At 33.9% G+C, this 20103-nt stretch overlaps 1 long non-coding RNA gene across 2 annotated transcripts in view; it reads right to left on the bottom strand.

The window, feature by feature from the left end:
- LOC135322730 (uncharacterized) overlaps positions 1 to 19844 on the bottom strand; it is a 74017-nt gene extending 54173 nt beyond the window's left edge. For both annotated transcript variants that reach the window (XR_010383503.1, XR_010383504.1), the window contains exons 1-2: positions 19793 to 19844; positions 10941 to 11024 (exon numbers count right to left, since the gene is read on the bottom strand). This is a non-coding gene — a long non-coding RNA (uncharacterized LOC135322730). The remainder of the gene's footprint in view (positions 1 to 10940; positions 11025 to 19792) is intronic.
- Between the last annotated feature and the right edge of the window lie 259 nt (positions 19845 to 20103).

The raw sequence follows: 20103 nt of genomic DNA, 5'->3' as shown, positions 1-20103 counted from the left end.
GCAAGAACAAAGTCAGGATTCAAATCTTGGCTAATTCCAAGTCCCTTATTCTTTTGAGAAATATGCTTGTAGTCATTGGAAAGACCTCTAATGCACTGATGTATTGAATTAGGTAGCTTCCAATTTGATTTCTGTGAGGAATTTAGGGCCAATGTTTGTGCTTGTTTTAGTTTCCTAAAGTTTTGTCATCTGACACAACTCTTTATTTCTCTTACTTTGTGACTACTTAAATAATACAATTTATTTTTTACCAAAGCATTTTAATTTTACAGCCGTTTTATTGCATCCCACATCAAATCTTGGTAAATTTAATACTGGTAAGTAAATATTTCTTTTAAATTTTGTCTTTGCAAGCAATGTATAATAATATATTTCCCTGACTTATTTATCTCCTTTTTCACTATCCATAGTGAAAAAGTATTAGTATTGATAAAGATAACTTTTAACTTCAAAGAAAGTGAAAATTTTAAATGCATTTGGTTTCTTTGTATTTCATAATACATTAGAACATATTTAAGGGGGGAGGGTATAGCTCAGTTGTAGAGTGCATGCTTAGCATGCATGAGGTCCTGGGTTCAATCCCCAGTACCTCCGTTTAAGATTGAAAAAAAAAAAACAACAAAAAATAACTGCTCTCCCCCAGAAAACATCTTTAGAGCATTTTAAAGAAAACAACAATTCTTTTCTAAGGCTATTTTATCCCCCATGTAATATACATATATATTTCACATATCTTGAAGTAACAATAGTTTTCTTTCCCTTTTTATATCATATTAACAGTAATTGAATCAGAAATATGAATATTAAAATTCTACCTATTTACCAGTGCTAACAGTGATGGATTTTCCCTTCATTGCACAATGTAAAGAAATAGCGAAAGAGAATCTTTACTGCCATGCAACAGAGCTCCACTTTTAACCCCCTATTTGTTCAGAAGGGATTTTATTCAAAGATCTCATTCTCTAATGTGGAAAGGAAGAATATTATATAATAGTCATTTCCCACGTATCTGACCAAGAGAATTAAAAAGTTGATTTTCAGTGTGCAGTCAGGAAAAGAAAAAAATCTGTAGTCATCAGCAAAGCCAAAACCATTCAGAATTAATGCGTTTTTACATGGTAATTGGAGTCGTGACCTTAGCATAGATTAAGAGATAAATATATTGACTTTCATCCATGGAAAGTGTTGGCTTCTAAGATAGACTATTTCTAACTACGTCTGTGCTATATTTAAGCACCTGCTTTTCTCTAGCAGCAGCATTAGGCCTGCTAGAAGTGTTCCTTAATGCGGTCTAATTGACCATCTGAAAGTGAGGCCGAGCCACCTCATGGCCTCTTATGCTCACCATCCAGGCCACTGTCCCTGGACAGAGAACAGTTGATGGTTTCAATTATGCCGGGGTCATAAGATCATTGGCTGGTTACTTTTTAAATGATCACAATCATGTTTCCAAAGGTTCATTCTTATCGCTTTATATGGGAAGTCATCACTTACATATGAGAGTAAAACAAGGAAGAACTTAAGTCTTTTTATAAAGCTAAAAGTCTAGAGAAATTAAGAATATGATGGACTTATCTGAAAAGACAGGAATCATATAAGTTATTGCCATGTATTTGGGGCAGCACACAACTATATTTGATTATGAAAGCATATTTTAACTATAGTACTTTTACTTTTGTCATATCCATATTATTTGTATATCTATTTATAAATAAAAATAATTTTTAAGAAACAAGGCAGCTTTTTAAAAGATAGGTAATCTCTACAGAAATAAGGCATACTTTAACAATGTTTATATTGTTGGATATATACATATAAGTTAAGCCCTAAAATTAAACATTTAAACAGAAAGTTTGAAAAATTTATGAGAAATATTTTAAAACAACCTTCATATTCTCTTTATAGTCCAGTCTTTTTATCATATTATCTTGGCAAACATTTTTAAGTTGTTTTAATTAAGTACAGTAGGTTTTCTTAGTTATCACTGATGGATAGTAGAGGAAATCTCAACTTTGTATGTGGGGAGGGAGGGGGTAATTTGTTTATTTCATATGATAAATTCTCCTTTATAAAACATGTATTTTTAGTTGAAAAACATATATCACAGTCTAAATTTAGAGTGCCATCTAGTGATGAACAAGAGTTTCATCAGCTACAGAATTCAAGAAATTTTAATGCTCCCATGTTAACTTCAATATATATATTTTGTCTTAACCTGGGCGATATGACAGGATATTCAATGTGAATCTAGTAGAAAACATAGTAATTTGATAAGCTTTATTTAAATTGTAAGACATTTTGAACTTTAAAAAGAGTTAAAGCTCATGCAATATGTTTAATCTTAGCAGCAGAGAAGTTATTTTCATGTAGATTAAGAACCAAACAGATTGCACTGGTGTTTGTGTTAAAATATTTGCAGTTAATTGAGACTAACTGACCATATTCAGGGTCACAAATAGTCCCCAAAAATGTTTGTTGATGGATTAAATCAGAGAATGAATAAAGGGTAAGTGTTTCAAAACATATTGTTTCAAATGTCAGTATAAAGCAGTAACAATGACAATTTAAAAAAATAAAACTCCTCTTTTATAAAATTTGTCAGCTTTGAGTATCTGCTCCCTTTACTGAGTGATTAAGTGATTTTTCTCTAGAATTTTAAACTAAACATTGTCTTTGAAATTGAACATAATAATTGATGAAAAGGAAAGCAAGGAACATAAGGGTTAGCAAAGGAATGGAAAAGGAAAAAGGGGGAAATGAGAATGAAATAAAGATCAAGGAAAAAAGAGCAGGAAAAGGCAGGGAGGGGAAGATAGCTTTATTGATGATCTGCTCTGTGCCAGCTATTGTAACAGATGCTGTAACACATATGACTCCATTTCCTCCCACCCCATTTTAGTAGGATGCTTAGGTCAAGCAACCCACTCAACTATTTCAAAATTTAATTTTTTATATTAATTTTAATAGTCTTTGCAAGTAAGTGTTAAATAATGTTCATTGTCAAAACCTGTACCATAAATGTTTTAACAAAGCAGTTGTAGCAGCATTTTGTAAGTTTTTACTTATTTAGAGGTCTAGATTAGGTTCCAGAAGATCTACATTCAGATCATGAAAAGTAACAAAGATGAAAATTTTCACTCTTGAGCCCCCTTCAGATCTAGTTTATTATGTTAAATTAGTATCAACACTCACTGTGGTCTGGCTGATCTGATGTTGCTTGATTATGATAACTTTATCTGTCTGCAAACAAAGGGATTCTTTTGCTATAGATTAAAATCAATGGACCAACTAAGAAACAAACAAACAAACAAAAAATCACATGAACCATCCTGGAAAGAGTCAGGACCAATTGGTCTTTAAGATCTATGGGGTCCTCCACTAACCAGAGTCTTCCCTCTATAATCACTCACGTTATTATGTGGTGAAACAGCAACAGGTTTCAGAAGACTTCTGTTGGTCTCAGGGACACTGTGGCCACTTAACCCCAAATGACCCGGTGGCTGTGTCCTAAATTAATATTCTGCCACAGCCACTGGTTTTAATGCTCTCCAGTTATGCTCATTCATGGATTCTGTCCAATGTAAGAAGTCATTTTTCTCCATCAAATTAACATTTAAAAAAATTTTAAAAACCCATGGGATTGACATAATGTCCTAAATCATAGAATAACTTCTCTTTTATTTGTAAAGAGTTCCTTTATCTGACCAACTTTCTAAAAGAATAATACAGTTGATGCTTTGGGGGCAGTTTCTTGAAGGGTACTGATATGAGATCTATTATATGCTAGACAAATGGCTTCAACTCCTATCAAGCAAAATCGCATTGTTCTAATTTAGTATCAAGTTCAACATAATGATATTTCTGTGGAGATTTGCCAATAGCCTGCTGTCATCATAGGAAGTGACTTTGGCTCAGGCATTTAGTCAGTGAGCAAGTCATGGGGGACATTCCAAAATGAGCAAGGCAGTCCCTGCCTTCAAGGATGTGGAAGATTCTCTGTGGACTATTACTTTATCTCACCTTGAGAAAAGGAAAAAGGAAGGTCACACTAAATATGTTTTGTCTTAGAATGAACTGTTTTTAGTAAATGAATTAGGGACAGCTTTGTACTTGTCAGTAGAAACTGGCCTTGAGCAAATTTTATTCCCTAGTAATAGTTGATATTTGTTGTTTTCCAGTTCACATTTCTAACTCTAATTTTCTTTTGGGGAATCACTGCTTCCCAATTTGTGTAACCTTGATACAGTTATAAATCTAGGTGCTTGTCCTCACAATGAGGAGTCTTAGGGGAGTCTCCAGAAGGTGCCTCCACTGGATCAATGTTTTTTCCCAACCCTTTCATCCATTTCCAGGTGATAATTAATAGTTAGTCAATCAGATGCTCTAGCTAAGGATCTTAAATGTTTACCATGTAATCATGAACAGAGAAAAGGAAATGGCTTTGAGGTCATTCTTTGCAAACAAGAAACTCTGAGCAAGCCTTCTGTCTCAACCATATTATCATGACTCCTTGCTAATCATACAGTGTTAACATGAAGACTGAGCCTTGGGAATGATGTTTTATGCTTTATATTTAATCAGAAAATGACTCACTGGAATCTATGGAACCTCATTCTGAATAATTTGTGGAGTTCCCAGAAGCAGGCAATACACCTTCTAAGGGGAAGGGAACAGATATTAAAAAGAAAGCCATTTCAGAGAGGTAGTCTTAAGAGTTGCCTGCCAAATATTTCTGACTTCTGGACTCCAAAAACATGATACGACTGTACTCCTTGACCCCTTAGAGTTGAATGGGGCCTTGTGACTAAGTAAGACTGAGTGTGAGCAGAAGAGATAAGTGCCATTTCTGGGCCACAATATTTAATTGCTAATCAAGATCCTCTAGGACATCCTTTGCCTGTCACATAGCAACCAGATAGTAACCAGTAAAGCTAAAATGGTAGCTTTTCTGACATTCAGGGGACTATGCTGAGCAGTCATCTGACATCCCATGAAGGATGTGTTAACTGGGTCAGGAGTCCTCTTTTGTTGTTTTGGCTACTGAGATTTAAGGGTTGGTATTCAGCATAAAACATCATAACATAACATAGCATATCCTGACAAATACAATCAGCTATTGTCACTGCTAACGTATGTGAGGGGCTCAGCTGAGCTCGATAGAAAGACCTGAGTTGTCAGCTGTCAATGAAAACATGCCATTTGCAGCAACATGGATGGACCTAGAGATTATCATACTAAGTGAGGTAAATCAGACAGAGAAAGACAACTATCGTATGATATCACTTATATGTGGAATCTAAAAAAAATGGTATGAGTAGACTTAGTCACAAAACAGAAACAGACTCACAGACAAGGAATTCAAACTTATTGTTACTAAAGGGAATGTGGGGGAGGGGTAAATTATGAATTTGGGATTAGCAGATAGAAACTACCATATACAAGGTAGATAAACAACAAAATCCTAGTATATAGCACATGGTACAATATTAAATAGCTTGTAATAATCTATAATGGAAAACAGTAAAAAAAATAATAAATGTATGTGTAACTGAATCACTATGCTATATATCAGAAACTAATACAACATTGTAAATCAACTACACTACAATCAAAACTAAACAAGACAAAAAGCAATAAGCCACAATGAAAGTAGCACTCAAGACTTTAATTAATTACCATGATAGTATATCAGGAGCTTAAACCAGAGAAAGCACAGACCCCTTCACTTCCATTTTCCCCTTGTGGAGGGTTTGTTGGATCAGCCCATAATATCACCAACAAGGGAGCCTGAAACAAAAGGCTCCTTTAGTTTTATCAACCCAGTGACAAGGGACAGAGAAGCAATGGTTAGGAGTGGAAAATTACTGAGTCAGAGTAGAGAAAAGTGTGTCTAAGTTTTCCCTCCCTCTCCCCTGTCAGAAGGTCTCAGCAGAGGCGCACCTAAGGAAGGCTTTGGCCTAAGGCCCCAGATAAAGAGGACTCTGATTAAGGCAACTGGATTAGGAATGCAGATACACATAAAAGTATGACTGACCAGGAGGTCTGAGTCCTTGACTAAACTCCCTTCAGAGACTGCAGTGCACTGGCTGTGCACCAAGCCTGGTGTGGGGAGGGCAGCTGTCAGGTAAAGACTTTGTAATTGTCTATCATCAGACCTGAAAAATCACACACAGGGTTTTTGGCCAGGAGCTGAACTCCTCATTATATACTTATAAGACCAAAAATGCATCTGTTTTGACATTAGAAGTAGAGATTTGGTAATTATTATTATTTTTTTAATGACCAGAGTTGTTTTTAACCAATCAACTTATTTCAGTTATCTATGGCTGTGTAACAAAATGCCCCAAAACCTAGAGGCTTAAACAATCATTTTAGTTGCTCATAATTTGAGGGTGAGGAATTTGGAATGAGCTAACCTGAGTAGTTTATCTGTGATTCTTTTGGTATCAGCTGGGGTAGTTGTGACTGAAGGATGTGCCCTTCCAAAATAGCTTCTCCATTCACATATCTGTTGCCTCAATGTTTGTTAATCTCTTTATCTCTCTCTCTCTCTCTCTCACTCTGAAAATTAAATCCCATATTTATGATGTCTTATCTTCCAGGGTGTTTTGCATGTTCTAGGCTTTCCAGGTTTCTCACAGCCTGGTGACTCCAGGGTAGTTACATTTGTTTTATGGTGGCTGTCTTCCAAGAGACAGAAAGTAGAAGCTAACAGGTCAGTAAAGAAGGACACAGAACTAACATAGAATCATGCCTGGCCTTTTTTTTTTTTTTTTTTTTTTTTTTTTTTTTTTTTTTTGTCAATATAGTCACAAGGCCCACCCAGTTTTGAGTGAGTAGAGAATTAAATTCTACCTCTTTCTGGAAAAATGGAAAATCACATTGTAGCAGCACATATGGAATGGGAGATATTGTGGCTACCTTTGGAAAACAAATCTGCCGTGTATCCCATGTTGGTGAGTTTAGGAAGAATGAAATACTAACTAGCTCAAAGAACATCTGTAGCAAAGCATTTATATGTCCTAAGAGTAAAAGTATATATACAAATTAACATAAAGCAACATATACATAGGATATGTTGTATAAGAAGAAATAGGAAAAAAATGTTTACTTTGAAGGGATAATGTTTATTTCTAAGGGAGGCTTTAGTTTAGGTTTCTATTGCTGCTATAATAAATTCTTACAAATTTAGGGGCCAGTAACATCTATTTCTTATCTCTCAAATCTTTAGCTGAAAAGTCTAGGTGGGTTTAGCTGGTTTCTCTGCTCCAGGTCTTATAAGGCCAAAACCAAATGCCTTCTAGGGGTTGGGAAAGGATCTATTTCCAAGCTCATGTGGGTGGTGAACTGAATTCTGTTTTTCAGTAGTTGTCAGATTGAAGTCCCTGTTTTCTTGTCGGCTGTTAATGAGGCCAGATTTTACTGCTAGAAAACACACACATTCCACATACTTTCTATGGGGTCCCCTCCAGCAGTGAGGAGATGAGTCACTGTTATCCCCCTGACTTATTCTCCTGACATCTCTCTTCAGTTTCAGGTGGAGATGTGCTTGCTATTTAAGGGCTCATGTGATTATAGTGCACCCACCCAGGTAGCCCAGTATAATCTCATTATTTTAAGGTCTGTAAGTGTTAAGTACACTTGCAAAACTCCTTTTGCCATGTAATATAACATATTCTTAGGTTGCAGGGGTTAGGGCATGGACACGGGGGATGTTCTATCTACCACAGAGATAACGAAAAACATTTGATATGTGTCTTGACAGACGAAGAAGATATGTTAGTGCTATAGAAGTTGAAGATATGGCAGAATGTGGACTGTCTTGAATTTATGCAAAGAAGTTGGAATTAAATCTGTTTTGACTAAAGTTATATCAATGGTATTGGAGCAGAAAATAATATAATTTCTTCCTGTTTTTTAGAGTTGAATTTATTGCAGATGTGGAAGAATCTTCAGAGAAAACTGGTTCAAGGCTTAAATATCAGGAAGAAATAATAATGTTATATACTGTGGCTTACTTATAAGATTGATTCAGAAAAAGAACCATTTCAAGAGGGTATGAATGGAAGTATTTGATGATCAACTTTTTCTCAGTTTATAAAAGGATCTTGATTGACTTACACATTTTGTTAAGTTTATCTAAAAAGATGAATAGGTCATGGAAAAATAACACTTTTGGTTGAAATTATAAAGATTTTGAGATGTGGTTGGGCTATCTTTAAAGAGATATCCTTAAGGTAACTAGATGTATTAATAGGTTGTGAATTTAAGAGAGAGAGAAAATATGCAGAGGGACTTGTGATTTTCTATTTCCTTTAAAATAATATAAATAATAACTACATTAATATTTAGAGGACTCATGTCTTCTAGAAGTCTACAAGGAAAAATTGGAGAGCATTTTCTACCTTGCCTTAGTCCGTTCGGGTTCCTATAAGGAAATGCCACAGAATGGATGGCTTACAAACAACAGGAATTCTTTTCTCACAGTCTAGACACTGGAAAATCCAAGATCAGGGTGGCAGCACAGCCAGGTGAGGGCCCCCTTCCTGGTCCACAGCCAGCACTTTTTCCCTGTGTCCACAAGGAGGGAGGGCAAGAGAGTTCTGCAGGATCTTCTTCTTCTTTTTCTTTTTTCTTTTAAAGTACAAATCCTATTTATGAGAGCTCCACCCTCATGAACAAACAGCTTCCCAAAGGCCTCACCTACAACTATCCTCACCTTTGGGGGTTAGGATTTCAAAATATGCATTTTGAGGAGCCATAAACATTCAGACCATAGCATAATTTTCCCCCAACATACCCTTAGTGGCATATTACACAGTTTTTCTTCCTATAATAATTGTATTTTCTTCTAATTGGCTGGTTTTAATAATGCTTAAGCACAAGTATGCCTTGAGGGTTTTATAATTTACCTTTTTAGCCTTTAAATCCCATTCTTAATTAGAGACTAAGATTTTGGTTATGAAATCAACAATGTCTCTAGATGTCTTATTTTACAGCATAAATGGAACTTGTTGCCTATTAGAATTTATTACAAAATGGAAAAAGCACTGTTAAGTGGGATGAGGCAGGATCCTCAGTAGAGCTTAAAGGGTAAGAAAAAATATTAAGAAATGAAATAAAGTTTGATATTTATACTTAGAAACATACAAACACACACACACATCCCTCACTTCAGCTTAAAATTATGAAGATGTAATAAAAAGAGGTCACAGAAATAATGAAAAGCCCAACATATTTATGTAGTCAATAGAATTTTGCAGTGGGGAAATTCCTTTAACCCTTCTCAAATTGTCCTCTGACATCAGGGTTATTCTGGCATAGATGCTCATAAAGTAATGTTCTAAGAAAGCTGTTGCACTTTTATAAGTAATAATATTGTTTCCATGTCCCATTATTCTGTTTGCCTGCTTCCACATTTATGGAGCAATTATTTTATGACTTTGTTAAACTTTTCTACAAGACTTTCTTTCTGAAAGAATGTATTGAATAGGAAAAAATGTCTATGTTCTAAGACCTAATATGTATATATATATATGTGTGTGTGTGTGTATATATATATATATATATTTATGGAAGTATATATAGAAATAAAGATTTGAACCATTATTGAATAGTTTTATCTCAGAAAACAGATAAATTTAAATATGAAATGTTCTAAAATATGCATTATATTTATACTTGGAGGGGGGAAATGCTATTCGTAGAAACCCAAGAGTAGAAGTACAGGTAGGGTAACTGTTTAAATCACTTTCACTCTGTGACCTTGGCAATGAAAAGACAGACTCCGATGATGTAATGCTTAAGGTTCCCTTGGTCACTTGAATGCGATGACAAGCATTAGAGAGATGGTGAAACTAGTGTATTTTGCAACCTGCAACACCAGGCCTATTCATGCACCCCTAGACCAATAAGTGGATTAATCAAATGCACAAAGAGAAGATGTTTGCAATAGGCTCCAAGACTGGGCTTAGGATACAACTTCCCAATGAGCAGCTGGCCCAAAGGGGGTCTTCAATAAAAGTCTCCTGTGCCGAGTTTGGGATTAACAGATACACCCTACTATATATAAAACAGATAAACAACAGGGGCCTACTGTATAGCACAGAGAACTATAGTCAATATCCTGTAGTAACCTATAATGGAAAAGAATTTGAAAAGAAAAAAAATGTATATATACGTGAATGCATATGTATAACTAAATTGTTCTGCTGTACACCTGAAACTAACATTGCAAATCAACTCCACTTCAATAAAAAATATAATTAAAAAAATATGGGTTATTATGGGGATTGTTTTTATAGTGGGCACATTTGATTTCTTTTATCCTTGCTTTGTTTTGGTGAATTCTAATTTTATTTATTTATTTATTTGTGTTTTTTTGGTATATTTTTGTTTTGGAGAATTGATATTTTGCAATGTTAAGAATTTCAGAAAGAATGTTATAAAGTTTATAAACAACAGTAAATCATTGCAAGTATCTGACAAGTTAAATTAATACTTGTAAAATTAAGACTTAATAGGTAACTTCTCTAGAGGCCCAGAAGAAAACCAATATGGGTATCATTTACCATTAAACCCATTATTGTTGACACTGCAGTTTGCTAAATGTCTCCAAATCTTAGGAGTACCTAGAACATACCTTGGCCTTGGTATACACCCAGGTATTTCCATAAGAACTATTGTAATATGCTTATATTGATTAACAACAATTATTTGGCATAGAATAATATCAATTTTGGACTCATTGCATGCCCTTCCTATGTTTTGTTTTCACATAATACCATCTAATTTTGACTGCAGATTTGCAGTTATTGATCAAATGTTGACTGATTCTATATCCACCTTCAAAATTTTCTTAAATTTTATTCTTTAATATTAATGTCTATTTTTGCTCTTATTTTCTGAAATAAGGGGAAAAAAGGTTAAAAACTAAGTACCTTATTTTTGCTAACCAGGTAATCCTGCTTCATGTTTTCATTCTTTGAATAAACTTCACTTATTTACAGAAGTTTCTTAATCTCCTGCAAAAAAGAAAGAGGACAAAGGCAGAACTTGATTTGCATTATATTGATGTATTAATGACACACTTGACATACAACAGTTTATTTGGTTTACAAATGGATACAAACAATAACATCAAAATGCAGAGTGAAAAATATTGGCAATATTGGCTATTATTTATACTGAACAACCATGTTATTTAGAAGTTAAGAAAAAAATCAATATGTTACTTGGAATTTAGTAGAATACATTAAATCTCTTTTTGTTTATTTTGGCAATAAAAGTAAATTGCAGAATAAAGGAAAAAAAAAACCCCTGCAGTCAAACACTAATCCACTTTCTATCTAAGCTTATACATATGCATTTACATAGGCACACAAATCAGTCATACATGTAAGTTATCTAATGATTTTCTGTTGCTTCAAAGCTAGACTCTTATGTAAATCATAGAACATTAGAGCTGGGGGAACCTTAAGCATTACATCATCGGAGCCTGTCTTTTCATTGCCAAGGTCACAGAGTGAAAGTGATTTAAACTAGAGTCAATTCATCTTCCAAGCCCAGATTCCATTTTACTATACTTTATCCCATCTGTCTAGAAAACTCAGAAAGAATGTAATAAAAGCACATTTCTGAAATCCCACATCATTTTAAGAGATAATGTCTTCTCCTTCACATTCCAGAAGCTTGTTATCCGATTTTTGATCCTCAACATATTAGAGGCTTTGCTATCGGCTCTTCCCAGTGCTGAATCACCCAATATGAGAAAATTTCTCCCTTTAGTGTATGAATAACCTCGAAGTTGGAGTCTGGAAACTTAAGTGCATTTGATGAGAGTGACACTAATTTTTTATATATTTAATATATACAAATATATCTTCATTTAATTTAGAGGAATAGGGTTGGAAAAATAAGAATCCTATAATGCTAAAGGAAAACAAATAATGAACAAACTGAGGCTCCATTCAAGAGTATTATACTTAAAACAAGTATGAAAGAAATCCATAAGACTTTTAAATTCCCTCATGATATATTTTGAGTAAATTTAACTTATTAGATGAGCTCTGTTTTCAATCACTCTAAAATTCATTATAACTTAATTTATTAGTTTATTCAACACAAACTTTTGAGTACCTTCTATATGTCTGACAATTTTATAGGTTATTTTTTGTCTATTGAACAAAACAACTAAATTCTCTCCCATTGAGGATTCTGTTTCTATGTCTTAGAAACTTGAAACTACAGTCTTTGTTAACTGATCAAAAGCTAGGTAAATCTGCAACTAAAAAATATATTTAGTCAATTTACTTTTTTTTTCTCAATAGGGTATTCCATCTGGTATAGACAGGGAGTATAAATGAATGTGAGTTACAAAACAATGTACAGTTGAGGGGATGCATTGTGGGGAAATTAGAAATTAATATGCTTGGGTTCAAATTCAAGGTCTGCCATTCCAGCTGTGGGCAAGATATGATGTGGAGCATAAAGGAAGAGGCCAGTTGACTTAGTATGTTATCATAAACTTACTTGACTATTAAACAAAGGAAGCAGTTTAATTTGTAGCATTTTGTAGATAAAACCAAATGTTTGACTTAAAGTAATTGTGTGGAAACTGTTTTTTAAATAGGAGTATATTTTAGGCAGAGAAACTAGTCCAGACTTTTGTAATAGCCTAAGATAAAATTCATGAGAGTTTAAGTAAAAGTAACAAAATTGTAATTGGAAAACACTAACATGTTTTGAGCCAATTTTACTGAAAATTATGTATGTATAGATTCACTGAATCTGCCCTGTAAAGTATGGATTACTGTTATTTCCTGTTGTAAAAGAACAAAGTAGAGCTTGGAGATTAGATTAGACAGGGTTCTCCAGAAAAACAATAGGAGATTGTCTAGCTATCATCTATATTACTATCATAATTCCATCTATCTAGCTGTCTATCTATCAAGATAGTTTAAGGAATTAGCTCACTTGAATGGAAGCTGACAAGTCCCAAGATCTTCAGGAGTTTGAAGAGTCAGAAGAACAGATGGTATCATTCCAATATGAAGCCAGTAAGCTTGAGACTCAGAAATAGCCAGTGATTCAATGGTATCTTCACTCAAAGCCAGTCAGGCAGTCAGAAAGAATAAATTCTCTCTTATTTGGCATTTTTGTTCTCATCAGGCCTTGAACTGATTGGATGAAGCCCATCTACATTAGGGAGGGCAATCTGCTCTACTCAGTCTACCAATTCAAATGTTAATCTCATTCAGAAACATCCTCACGGACACATCCAGTATAATGTTTGACCAACTATCTGGGCCTCATTGTTGGTCCAGTCAAGTTGACCCATAAAATTAACCAAGTTTAGAAGTTTGTCTAATATCACACAGTCTCTAAGTGGTAGAGTTCAATTTTATATCCAAGTCTATTTGATCTAATAAATAGCTTCCTTTGTCCTTATAATTATTAATTTATATAAAATAACAGTAGTAGATATTTATTGGATTGATTTATGTGCTGATAAGAATAAAGACACAAAGATGAATAAGGGCTCTCCAGTCAATGGTAGTGGGATTAGGAGAGGAGGAATAGACTGAGTTTATTCAACACGAAAGAGATGGCTGATTAACTTTGGCATATGGTAATTCTTAGCTAGGCAGCTAGGTACTTAAGAGCTAGGGAGCTCCTGGATGTCCAGGAAAGGATGTCAAGAATACAGTTGAATATACATGTGTAAAGCCCCCAGTGAAGTGTGAGCAAGAAATAGAGATTATGAGCTTAAGACGCACACAGAGTAAAAGCAAAAACAAAAATTAAACAAAATTGTCAAAATGGCACCAGGATAATCTGGGCAAACAAAGGGAGCAGAACCCTCCAAGGGGCTAGATCTCAGCAGTGCTGATGGTACCATAGAGTCATACAGCCATACAAGGATAGAAATGCTTTTCATTAAATTTAGTATCTGGGAGGCTTTTAATTTCTTGAGAGAGAATATTTTACATTCAGGCATGGAGGAATTGTTGGATTTTAAAATGTCAGTAGCAAATGAGATCCAGGAAATTGGACTCATAAAATATAGAATAAATTTTCTGTAATTTTAATGAGAAGTAAAATAGAAAGGGAGTTAAGGGTCAGTAGCACAAGCAGAGAAATTTATTCTACATTGTTGTTTTTGTTGTTACTGAAATGGATACACACATAAAAAATTGAAAGAGGATGAGTATCTAATAGAGATAGGAACCTTTCCCTGGAGCAAATCCATGAGGAGACAGGTAGTAAAACTATCAAAAGCACGTGCATCTGGAATAGGCTAATAGACCGAGGGGCCAATATTCGAAAGCACGTAAAATTTTAACTTCTGGATCTATTCTTTTCCGTGCTTAACATAATTATCATTTCATAGATAAAATTCAATTCCCATCAGACTATAAATCCTTCAGATTCTCACTCTCCTTATGACATTGAATGTCTGGTCCAGAGCCTTGCTTGTGCATTTAAATTTCACTCAACTTTTAAGAAAATATTACCATAACCTTCTAGGCAATTAAAAAATATTCTATAAAACCATAATTTCCCTCATCTTAATATCAGGCATTTTCTGAATTTTTCCTGTTTTATCTCTCTTTACAACAAAAAAAATTGGGCGTTACTCAATCCTCTAAATAAAAATATGATCTTAAGTCTTCTAAAGATGATAGGGGATAGGCTTTGAATGCATTCTCACTGAAAGTATTTGTGACATAATTTCTAAAAAACAAAATGGCTAAGTATTCTCTCTCTTTATCTCAATTAAAAAACAATTTCAGAAGACAAACCATGTGACAAGCTTGAAATGTCCCAAGGATCAGTCCAAGGACCTCTTTCTATCAGCATTCACTTTAGTTAAGGTACTGCTATCTGCCTTAAATAAATTCTGATTTCTCAGAGGTTTCACAAGAGATCTTGCTGGATATTTGGAAAGTAAAAGTAGAGCAGAGACCATTTAGTAGCTCAAACATATTGTCCCTTATCTGCTGACCTCACTGGCATGGTGGCTGGGCTTGGAATGCCTTCACTTTCCTTTCGATCCTTTCTTAGCCTCACATAGTCTTGAGTCCAGTGGGAGTGTTTATCACTATTACAAAGGACCCAGTTTCAACCCTCCTGCATCAAGGTCAGAGGCAACAAAAACTGAAAACAAGTTTCAGTCCATCTGCATGGGAGTCCAGCTCATGCTTGTGGGTTCTAGCCTGAGTTTGCATGCTCTCTTCCACTTTAACATCCAGTTTCCCTTCTTAACTTGCCTTTCCTGTTTACTTCTATTTCCAGCATCAGACTTGATTAGAAGAGCCTTAGGGAGACTACTTAACTAGTTCCTAAAATTGCTTGAAGTCAAATTCCTATAACCAAAAAAACCAAAAATAAAAACAAAAACAAAACAAAACAAAACAAAACAAAAAAACAAAAAAACACCAAACAAATGAATGAGTGCTATGTGTATATATGCTAATAGATCTGCTTCTCTAATTAAGCCTTGATTAATATCCCCAGTTTTTATCTTTAACATGAATTCTCCTCTATAATTTACACTGATACACAACCTGCTTACTCCAATCAACACTTTAAATTTATCATATGCAGGACAAAACTTTTAAATTTTACTCTAAAATCACTGTTTCACATACCTGCTCCTGTCAATAAAGGGATATTATAGTCTCTTCAGTTGCTTAGGTTTGGGGACATCTTTGATTTTGCTCTTTTACTCACACTCACCATCCACCTATGACTTCTCTAACAAATAAAATTTTAAGTTCATCCACTTAGTTATTTCACTTTACATACTGGTGAAACAATAGATTGATTAATGTGATGCACAATATTTGACTGCCAAAGAATCTTGCAAGTTTATAGTTATATTTTTTAAATTATACAATAGAATATTTCTCTTCTGCAGCTTTAAAATCTTAATGTGGAAGGGGAAAAAAATCTAAATAATAACAGCAACAACTACAGACCTTTGCAAGACTGGTTATGAGTAAGTTAAAAATGAGGGAGAAGGAGGAAGAAGAGGAGGAGGAGAGGAAAAGAAGATAAGGGAGAAGAAAAAAGATTTCTGACACACTGACACAGAGTCAGTTGTGTAAATAGATACAGGCTGGAGTTTTAGAGGAACGGTGAACTGTGAATTGTGAGCCAAACCTTAAAGAACAGATACGGTTTGGATGAAAAGAAAAATGGGAAGGACATGCCAATCTGAAGTGCACAGAGTAAAAATGCAAGAATAGCAAGGAATTCCAAAGGTTATAGACAGTGTGCAAGATTAACTGATCTAGTTAATATAATACAGTTAATACAATCAGGGTGCCAACAAGTACTTCAGTTAAAGATGACCTTTACTTACAACCCCATATACCACAAAGTTGATCTGATCGTAGAAGGAATTATATATTAAAATTCATTTTATTCTTTGTTCTAAATTAACTTCTATTGATCAGTATACCTCATTTAATTTTATTTCTAAAAGAGTATGTTAATACTCTTAAGATAATGCTTACATTGGTCATTCCAGATAGAGTAAACATGATTATTTGGTCATTTTGATATATTTTAGATGTTAGGAATTTAGATATTGAAATACAATAAAAAAGATTTTGAAATTTATAAATGAATGCATAAGCCTTTGTACATAAAGGGTGAGTTAAGCTGATAAATTTGCTGATAAAAAGTATTTATATGTAAAGCTGATTTACAGAATGTTTGCTGAAGAATTATTTTTAAAAATTCATAAACTTATGCCTCAATAAGTTAGAAAACTGAATACCAATAACAAAGTATTTAAACAAACTTCTTTCACACATAGTTTCATTAACCCAAAGTTCACTTCACTAGTTTACAAGAAGATGACTTGAGTTTTCCCAAATCTTTTACTCAAAAATATGAAAGTAAAGATTTGGAATTGTTTCATTGGACGAAAAAAAATCCAATATAGAAGACTTCTATTCTAAGAAATGTTCTTTTCTTCCTGTGGACAAATAAAGAATTTGTACTTTTATGTTGGCTCTGTGATTCTAGATTTCATTAAATGCTTAGCTTTTGACCAGGGCTAGCAAGGTTTCTGATTTCTGCCTAAGGCTGTATAACGCTTGTTTAGTGTACGCACCAAGTGGTGGCCGAAGTTGGGCTAGCAAAATTGGTAGACTGTGACTAACTGGGCAGAGCCTTCTTGGCTTTGAGAAAGCTGGCTTTCATTAAAAATATGTTGTTAAGTATTTCTCAGGAATTTTATTTTGCTTATATATATTTGTGAGAAATAAATCATCCACTCAAAATTTGATTTGTGAGTTTCTGCTCAAGTTGTCAGTAAAAATTTTGATTTTTTTAAGAGTTTTTTCCTTCACAATATGGATGAGACAAGAAAGAAGATGTATAATCTAACAATAATTTAAGGTCAATTAAACTACAACCAATAAGGGAAGTAGGAAAATCCTCAATAATCCAAATAAAATATCAGACTACAGCTTTTCATATTAATAATGGGAGATGATGTGAAGGAAGAAAGTAATAGCTGAGTTGTGACACAGGAGAGAAGTTCTGTATCTTGAGTTCTTGATATGTGCCAGACACTTTATGTATCATTTCTCATATTTATTATATTGATCTTTAAGTGTACACATAATTATAAAGTGGGAATTCAAAATAACTATGATAAAACGGCTAGATAACAGTAGAGCTTAAATCTAAATTGATTTGTTTGATGCAACTATAATATTCTGAAGGATACTCAGTGAACACACTGGAGGGTGCTTAAGAGAAAATGGAAACAGAAAATGTATTTTCAACAAATTAGGAAAATAGAATCAAAACTATAAATGGAAAGAAGAAAAGAGTATCTCTCTTTATTCTATTCTATCCAAAATACTTCTAACATGTGGACTGGACTAAAAACCACAATCAAAATATCAAATACATAGCATATATAGATATACATATATGAAATGTATGTATGGATGCATGTGTATCTGTGTGTGCATGTTGCTGTCTGAGAATTTAGGCAGGATGGTTGATATATTCAATATTTCAACACATTCTAATCATTTGGAATCAATTTAAAATTATGCTTGCAAAGCATGAGCTGAAATATTTAAACTAGTGTTTAGCATGTTTTCTTTCTGTTTTACTATGCAGCAGTTTCTCAATGAGCAATTAATATAGTGCTGATATGTAGCTGAACACATTATTATGAATCATTTCAACCAAATACTTCATGCACGATGATGAAGAGTATAAGCCTGACTCAATCACTTCAAATAGAAAATGCTTTGACCTAAAATACAGAATAGTGTTTTGTACAATGAATTTCTCTCTCGCTCTCTCTTTTTTTTCTCTCTTTTTTTTTTCCCTGCATTATCTCTAGTGCTTTGGGCTCACATATTTAACACTATATAAACAATAAGTTTCTTCTGTATAGCTCAGGGAACTATATTCAATATCTTGTAGTAACCTATAATGAAAAAAGAATATGAAAATGAGTGTATGTATGCATATGTATGGCTGAAACATTAAATGAAGTACACCAGATGCTGACACATCGTAAACTGACTATACTTCAATAAAAAACAAACAAAAAAACTGCTCCAGTAATGATGAAAGATTTGGAAAATTAGGAATTGAGTAATAGTCATTTGGAATAATATTTTTCCCAGTACAAAAATATTTACAAATATTTTACTAGTGCTACTTAAACATATTAAATATACATTTCTGAATTTTTATGTAGCTTTTAAGGGGGGGAGGATTGCATTTTGATATCTTTATCTACAGTCAGATTTAAGACATGATACTATAGTTGCTACAGAATTACTGTAAGAAAATACCTGACAAAAATTTTTGACTTAGACCTGAAGGTATCTGTCAAGGACAACATATCTGAGAGAAGTTAGGTCAGGAGAATATTAGCACATTTATTGAGTGTTTACTATGTTGTAGCTAGCTACCTACACACTCTATATATTTAACTCATTTTAATTTCAGAAATACAGAAATGGAGGCAAAGATGGGTTTGTAACTTCTTTAAATCAAAGTCACAAAACTAATAAATGCTGGAAACTGGATTAAAATCCAATCTCCAATGTACATATACTGCAGTGATTGCCTTTCAAGAGGCATGTGGTGAGCACACATGGGTACAGTATCAGCTGGCTGAAGACGGTACTGTCTTCATCTTTCTATGTACTCCCTACTGTCACTTTCCCCAGTCCCTGCTTCCTGTTTTTATGCTGTCTTTCAAATTCACTAGGTATATTAGCAACTAAAAATTCAGTACAGGGACAGCATCTTCAGAGTTCTCTTTTTATATCTCCTAGAATTGTGAAAGTTACCAGTCCAATGAATACTTTAGTAGAATTCAGGATGAAAAGGAATAAAAAACAGAAGTTCTGAAAGACACTGATTTCTCCCAATGAACATAAACTGTGGCAGGAAATAATAGGACATCACCATTCTCTGCATTGTCAATATCTAAGTGGGGAGGAGTGTTTAAGTAAAAACAAGGCCAGTCCTTGTCAGATCTTCAATATGGCAAACTGCCAGTACTTTTAGGATCTTGAAGTTCAGACATTTAACAACCTGCTCTCCATTTAGGTAATTTAGTCTTTGTGAAAGGAAGATTGGCAGGGAGGAAGAAAGTAAAGCACTCTGTTTATCCAAAGAAAAATAGATTCTGGGCACTAAATGCACAATCTTCTACCATGTTACCCTGACAAGACACTTTTCTTTATACATGTGAAGAATAATTCACAGGACAAAGGGTAATTGAGATACTGACCTTAACCACTCCTTGATCTTAGAAACCTGTCCACTTGCTGTAAAATGCCCATGGTGGCTGTGGCTACTTTATTGTTCCTTCAAAAAAAAAAAAAAAAAGTTCACCTCTGTATTGTCAAAGATTGTCTACATAATATAAAATTCATAAATATATACTTAAGATATATTCTAAATTTACTGATGACAGGCTTTTAACACATTTAATAGGTATTGGAAATGAAGTAATAGCAACACGGAGTTGCTATTTGTAAAGAATTTATTATCAGCTGATCCTTTACTGATCCTTTCATTCATGTTTTTGACCTTAAGCTA

This window comes from Camelus dromedarius, chromosome 13 (assembly GCF_036321535.1).
Source record: "Camelus dromedarius isolate mCamDro1 chromosome 13, mCamDro1.pat, whole genome shotgun sequence".
Lineage (NCBI taxonomy): Eukaryota > Metazoa > Chordata > Mammalia > Artiodactyla > Camelidae > Camelus > Camelus dromedarius.
The sequence above is the reverse complement of the archived record's forward strand: the minus strand, read 5'-3'. Positions and strand labels throughout refer to the sequence as shown.